The sequence below is a fragment of the Dermacentor silvarum genome, chromosome 10 (assembly GCF_013339745.2).
Source record: "Dermacentor silvarum isolate Dsil-2018 chromosome 10, BIME_Dsil_1.4, whole genome shotgun sequence".
Taxonomy (NCBI): Eukaryota; Metazoa; Arthropoda; class Arachnida; order Ixodida; family Ixodidae; genus Dermacentor; species Dermacentor silvarum.
Genome location: NC_051163.1, coordinates 102,909,948 through 102,917,651, shown reverse-complemented (window position 1 = coordinate 102,917,651; position 7,704 = coordinate 102,909,948). Strand labels below are relative to the sequence as shown.

The following is a 7,704-nucleotide window of genomic DNA, read 5'->3' as shown; positions in this document are numbered from 1 at the left end:
AATACATTGGCGACGTTCACCTGTCGTACCAAATGCGTATTTATATAAAACGTTGCGAGGTGAGAGAGTGGTAAAGACTTCCGACGCTTCTCGACGAGTGTCCCGTCATAGAGAAAGGAATTCAGCAAGAGGGGACACTCCCATAGGGACCAGTGGCCGAATTGACTGCAGCGTGCCAAGCGGTCGGTGTCAATCACTTGAGCACTTCCGGTTTCGGTTTTGGGCGCGCGTATTTTGAACGCAAGCTAGCACGCCGGTTGCGCCCCACCCCCTCCCCTCCCCTCCTTTTTTTTTTTTTGCTCTTCGTGCAGAGTCAGTTTATTATTTAGTAAAGATGATTGCGAAGGTCTCGTAAAGTCCCAACGAATCTGTGCCACGTGCAATTCCACAAAGTAGACGCAAGACCTTTTGTGCAATGAGGAAATATTTATTTTGCTCTATATAAAAGCTCGTTCCGCGCTTTTTGTGCGTTCATCCAACGTTGTGACACCAGAAGGTAAGGCAGTAGTTCCTGTATGAAGCTCCACCGGACGGTACCAGCTGAAAAAAAGGTAAATTACAAGCATGTTACATTTGCAAGCACGTAACAGCATGTTTCAAGCATGAGTCATTTTGGTATTTAGACATAGGAATACTGCGAGGCGAAACGTGCGAAAGCGGTGAATGGGCGGCATTACAAACAAAAGCAATTCGCTTTTACATACATGGCGTAGAAAATACCTGACTCATCCCAAACATATATGAAAACATCTGATTTCCAAGCGTTCCCCAATTTCCGGGCATTATTTCCTGCACTTAGGCAGCAGAAATACACGAGCGACTTCGCGTTTCCAAAACTTGGCCTCGGGCGAAGCGACGGTACGCGACATACGCAGAGACGGACGCAACAGGCACTCAAGACAAATGCGTGGATGCAATGCCTTTTTTCAGTCCTTTAGAAGACGTAATTTTCGAATTACAAGTTTCTGATATGTTCGTCGTTGGCGCGTTCTGCCGGCGCCAGCAGCACACCCCATGTTATCACTCTTGGCAATCGCCCATCGCGTTTTCAACAGGCGTGAGTACCGAAAGAAAGTATATGTTGTTGCGGAGCCACAAAAAACCTCACAGACTTGTCCCTCTAAGATTCATTACACGCCAAACTAACTTTATCACCACGGCCGAGCTGCTTATCGCTAACTGCGTCACAGCGCGCTGTGCGGCCAGCGTGCCTCAAAAGTACCCCAGAAAGTAAATTACTTTTCAGTAATGTCTGGCGTCAGAGAAAGCGGCACAAACTTCTCCTAGCAAGATGCACTAGACTACACACCACGGCTGAGTTCTCGCTAACTGCGACACGGCGCCCTGTGCGGCCAGTGTGGCTCAAAAACCGAAATAAGTTACAATAGTCCCCTAGGAAGCGTCGGAAACATGTCTCAGCACGACTCATTTACTCAAATTAACTGTGCCAGGATGGCCGAGCTGTTTTTCGCTAACTGCGTCTTAAGTCTCCGTCCCGTGCCGTAAGCCTAATTGCGTCGTAGACTGTAAAACAAGATTTCTCACCTTGCCGTAGTCCAATAGTGCAGTGGTGTCTTGTCCCAGTGCAGAAGGAACGCAATAATACGCCGAGAGCCCAATAAACCAGGTCACATTTAAAAAAGAAAAAAAAGAATGAGACAGACGGGTCGCCGCGTGCGAGCGCTCAAACGCGCGCGCAGCCATCCTCGCTGGCTTCGGGGGAGTGTCTGGCGGATGACGCATGTATCTGGCGCGTCATTGACCTGTGGCTAGGTAAGGCAAGGAAAATAAGTCGCAAAGCTTAAGTTAATTTATACGCAAAACGTTTTAGTTTTCGCGGCAAAGAATTAAAAAAATAAATGAATGCCTGTTAACTTAAGTTCACTTTCTTTTTTTCGATGCTCGCGGCAGCTAACGTTCGGTGTCAAAAGTATAGCGTGACGTATGGTGACGTGTTTCCTTTTGCCAGTTTTTGCCGAGTGTCCCCTCTTGTTGAATTTCTTTCTCTATGGTCCCGTTCTGATCTCGTCGAAAACCTCCGAGCCGCCCCCAGAGGCACCGGAAACAGTCACCAACGCCGCACGCGTTCGGTGCGAACGCGGGCAAAACGCCGATGGCGTCGACAACAGTTCGCGCGTTGTTGGAGCTCCTTCATGTCCAAGTTTATACAGCTGATAAAACTACTATCCTTACTCCGTATAGCTCTCTATTAATTTTCTATCGCAATTGATGCTTCGCCTTTCGGGTGTTTGAAAGTGCCACATTTTGGCAATAATGTAAAGCACTCAGCGAAGTGGAACAAGAACACATATATGACTCGGTCCACAACATGGCACATCGCGCAGGTTACTAGATAGAAATGTCTGATGATGATGATGATTTAAAGGCATCGCCTTTGAAACGGGGTGGTGACAAATAGTCAACTAGCCTGCTGGATATAATAATGTATTTCCTGCATTTTCTTTATCTAGAATTTTTGTACAACTCTCATTATACTTTTTTTTTCTTTTTTTCCAAAATCCTCCTTGTACAGCTACCTAAGATTTTAAGAGATCAGGTCGTATCAATCGCTTCCTTGCTTTTTTTCTACCAATGCACTAATCGCTCATCTCTACATCGGTTGATGTTTCCTTCCACTTTAAACCCAAGCGCTTCTGGAAGTTGTACGTTACCTACGCTTCTCGCTGGGTGAATCCCTTCGCATTCCATTAGGAGGTGCCGAGTGGTCTCCGAATCTTTACTGCAGCATACACATGCCTCATCTAGTTCCGAGTATTTGTTCCTGTATGTTTTGGTCCTTAGGCAACCCACTCGAGTCTCAAATAGCACGGCACTGTCCTTTGTGTTATCCTACATATTCTCCCTTAAATTTTTCTTCTCATTCTTGTAAATCTCCATGCTCTCTTTTGTTTCCATTCTTTGCATCCAATTCACTGTCTCCATTTCTCTTTCTTTGTGATGACTCCTGGTTGTCTGTTTAGTTTCGATTATCCTGTACTTAGCTGCCATCATTCTTGACCTCTTCCTCCATTCTGTGTCCACGCTTTTCAGGTACAGATACTTGTGCACTCTTGCCGCCCATTTATTTTCATCCGTGTTCCTGAGCCTGTTCAATAACTGTGCCACCTGGTGCCCACACGAACTCTCGCCTCGACACCAATACCGGAAAGGCTCCGCACACAGCACACTTTCGCAGCCTCTATTGGGAACTCTTCCAACTCCGCCTTCATTTCACTTCTGCAAGCTTATTGAATGTGCAGCAGCATTTTGTGCGGATATTGAATGCTGCACGCATAAACAGAACTTTTTATGGATTAGCATTCGTTTTGGCAGATGCAGGGGCCTAGATCCTTTTTTTTTGGCAGGAGGCTTTCTCGCAACAGTACGTTAGTGCACCCACTAGTTATATTATGTGGTGAGATTTCCTCTGACCCGCTCTTGTCTCTTCCATTTAGTGTGCCATATAGCAAAGCATGTAAGCGTTTGCAGAAATTTCACGCACACGTATGGTCTCCCGGTCGTGGGACGTGTTCGCAACAAATTCACGACACACTGTTTCCACAGAATTACATATTTATTTCAGTCTGCTGAACTGTTTTTTACAGCGATGCTGTTCTAGCTAACCGTAAAAAGTGGCGCCTGCTGTAGCAAAACCTCGCCAAGCTATGACGTCACTGCGTTGCCTAGAAACCACCTCGCGGAGCGGCGTGTGCCTCACCTCCTCTCCATGCCGTGTACATAATGCCTTCACATGGTACCGTAAGGAGATGGACAATGCTCAGGAGAGGGACAGAGCAAATGAGCGAGATAGAGAAAGAAATTGTAGCAGCACCAACGAGGCAACGCGCAGAGCGGCTGCCGACGCCGCCCGCGTTTCCCCGCTACTCGTGTTCGCGTCGGGGAAACGCTGGCGGCGTCTGCAGCAGCTCGGTGACACTGCGCGCAACCGGTTTCCGCCGCCGCGCGGAGATCTGTGCATGCGCGGTGATAGCGATTGGATCTGCGCTAGAGCACTGCACGGGCCTAATTTTTCGGCCCGAGCCCGGCCCGGGCCCGCTTTACGAGGCCCGAGCCCAGCCCGGGCCCGTAATACAAAGCCCGAGCCCGGCCCGGGCCCGGGCGTACATGACCGAGACCAGCCCGGGCCCGGGCCCGCGGTTCCAAGCCCGGGCCCGACCCGGGCCCGTGTTACTGAGCCTGGGCCCGGCCCGAGCCCGGGCGGTCATTACTAAGCCTAGTTAGGGCCCACGTGTGCATGACCAGGCCCGGCCTGTAAGAAAATTGTTTTACTTACAGATTGTACCGTATATGTCAGCCTCACCTTCTCGAGGTTTAATCACCTGCAGTATAAGCAAAAAAAAGGCCGAAATTTTTGTTTCTCCCACGGGAACATCAGTAATCCGGCCCATTGCCTGTGCTACTATTTTTCTGGTGGTGCGCATGCACTTACATTGATTTGTACGATATGGTTCTATGATGTCATTTAGCATACAAATATACATGGCGTTTCATTTTAGCTGAACCAAATTTTTAAAGATTGCCCGTGGCAGATAGCACAGTTATAATCCTTGATCTAAACTATAGACTCGATGAGGCGGCCATTACTTCCAAGAGAAATAAGAACGCGTAATTGAAGAATTAACATAATTACGCTAATTAACGTTTTAATTAATTATTTTATAGCACATCTTTCAATCTACGAATTATAGCTGCCGAGTTCGCAAGGCGTAACCACTTGCAACGAATTCTCAGGACTAAACCAGTTTCGAGATAATAATTTTCAAAGTGTCCGACGAAATCAATCAAATCAAATCAATTTATTGTGCAATTTACATGCTGGACGGTCATTTTGGACTAAAAGCTACATATGTAGCTTGACGTAACCCAAAAGAACAGGCAAGGCGATAGTACAGCAAACAGTGTGCACACATGTACAATAAGTCATATATTTTCAGCTGTCGCTGGAATTCCTCATAGACGAAATAGCTATGAACAGAAAGACAAAGATGTTTGCGTCACGGCGAGTTAACAGAACTGGAAAAAGCTTTAACAGAATGCATTTTAAACAACACCATAACAATACTACTTATACAAAACAACGCAATACCAGCTATACAACATAGCATGAGACTGAATTTTACAAGATCAACATTTGCTAAGAAAACGAAACAGGATTTACATTATATACTCAGAACCATACACAAAGGCAGAATGATAATCACATCAGATACATTATAAGCGACTAAAGTGTCAGCTGAGTTCTTTCTTACTGAAATTACCGCCATTTTTGTATCTGTTCAAAGTGAATGGTAGGTAACGTATTAACGACTGATGCTTATAGAGTGTTCTGAAGTATGGAATTGACCATATCTCAGGATTTTTTGTGTTCGCATTAATGCGACGACACTCTAAGGAGGCTAATTGTTTTATGTAAGTTCCAAGCTAATTCTGACATGGATGGCCTAATGGATGGTCAAAACGCCTTATTGAATATTTACATAATTACGAAAATTAACTTTTTAAATAATTATTTTACGGCACATCTTTCAATCTACGAATTATAGCCGCTGAGTTCGCAAGGCCTATCCACTTGGAACAAATTCTCAGGACTGAACCAGTTTCGAGATATTAATTTTCAAAGTGTCCGACGAAATGCGTGGGCGTTCCAGTTAACTTCTTGAGGAAAACGCTGTTTTATGCATTGAAGCACAAAATTAACTGCCCTTAGCGCCAAAATAATGCCATAGTATCGACACTGGTAATAGTGCGATCGCAAAAGCGGTAACATGGAAATGGTTTGAGGAGTGGTTCTTTGTATAATTTATTTTTCCTTACGCGGAAACAATGTTCGTTTTTGCGGAAGAGAAAAAAAATTTGCGTAGCTTGTACTGGCGGCGCAATGCTAAAGAGACAGCGGATATGATGGGCACCTAGCTAGTCCGAGCTTTTTGGCTAGACTAAGCACTACCAAGTCATCCCCAGCATTTCCCGGAATTTATTGATTATTGATCCATTATCTATTAGCTATTGATTGGCTGTCGATTGGCTATCATAAGGTATCGGCCACGTATTTGCGCTAGGCTAAGCACTACCAAGTCATCCCCAGCATTTTCGGGAAATTATTGATTATTGATCAATTATCGACTAGCTATTGATTGGCTATCAATTGCCTATCAATAGGCAATTAGTCCCCACCGTTCTTAGCTAGACTTATTCAGGCTCAGCTTCGCTAGTTCACAGGTGTATGTGCCATTGCGCTTGGACCCTTTCTGCACTGCTGCCAGGATCGGCCCACATTTTTGGATTCAGCGGACACATTAGGCGCGACTGAAACAGCTCCGCTGTTAAAAATCAGAATATCTGTTTTACTATTTTCTTTGATAAGATATACAGTCAAGACAGCGGTGTGGATCTGAGAACAAACGGGGATAACCGATTTTCTAGTTGACATTAAGCGGGGAAAATGGAGCTGGGCAGGCCATGTAATGCATAGGATGGATAACCGATGGACCATTAGAGCTACAGAATGGATACCAAGAGAAGGGAAGCGCAGTCCAGGACGGCAGAAAACTCGGTGGGGTGATGAAGTTAGGAAATTCGCAGGCGCAAATTGGAATCAGCTAGCGCAAGACAGGGTTAATTGGAGATCGCAGGGAGAGGCCTTCGTCCTGCAGTGGACATAAATATAATCTGATGATGATGATGACAGTCATCTTCCACGTGTCACTTCAGCTTGGCACAGAATGCATTGAACCATGCAATGCATAACGGTCGCGTGTGCTCGAAGGCCTACTTAGGCCCTTCAATGAGCGGGCCCGAGTCTGGCCCGGATCCATGGCTTCAAGCCCGAGTCTAGCCCGGGCCTGCGGTCTCAAGCCCGAGGGGAGGACGCTGCGAGCGCGCGACCACATCGGTCGTGCAGCACACCAGCTCCGTTGATTTTCGATCGGAACCCCGGACTACCTCTTCGGACCCCCACGGAAACCTCACCACCGTCACCGGAATGTGATCCGGTTCATCTGGATACCTTATTCCGGCAAGTGGCCCACTTCTACGTCTTTTACGGGCGATCTACGTTTCGACGCCGGAGGCGACGCCGCTAGGCCTAACGGCCATGACAACTCCCGGCAAAACGGGCGGCCGGCCCCGCACCGCGACCGCAATCGTGGCGGACGCTCAAGTTGGATATGATCCTCACAGCATGATGTGGGCCACCGTCCCGTCCTCGGACAGCGGACCGGAGCTGCCCCAACCCTTCCAATTGAGCGCCGCGCTCGCTGCCGCGGTCGCTCGCCGAGAGCAAGCGAGCAACGCCGGCGGCTTCCGCCAACGCGGCGTCCCCGGACGCAGCTGCTGACGCCGAAGCTCGTACCTGCTCCCCAACTCTCGCGCCGCCTGCGCCGCGCTCCGCGGGCCCGCAGCAGGAGAAGAAGCGGCCTTTGTGGCAACCTCAACCCCTACCGAAACCGAAAGCAACGGACTTTGTCGTTGCACTCAAATCCCGGACACAGTTATCCCTCGCCACCGTTTTCCCTGAGAACGGGTCTGGTCGCGCGCTCATCGCCCACCTTGGAGCGACCGCGACTCGGCTGGTCACAGTTGTGATGGTGCGGGAACAAAATCTCATTTTGACTTACACTTCGAACCCGCAAATAGCGGACAAACTTATCGGTGAATTTGCGGTTTCCTGACCCGTCGGACCAG

At 47.8% G+C, this 7,704-nt stretch overlaps 1 long non-coding RNA gene across 1 annotated transcript; it reads right to left on the bottom strand.

The window, feature by feature from the left end:
- Positions 1-406: 406 nt before the first annotated feature.
- Positions 407-1,947, bottom strand: LOC125940800 (uncharacterized). The gene is made up of 2 exons (XR_007464007.1): positions 1,546-1,947; positions 407-540 (listed from the first exon to the last, which is right to left on the bottom strand). It is a non-coding gene; the product is annotated as an uncharacterized LOC125940800 (long non-coding RNA).
- Positions 1,948-7,704: the final 5,757 nt, after the last annotated feature.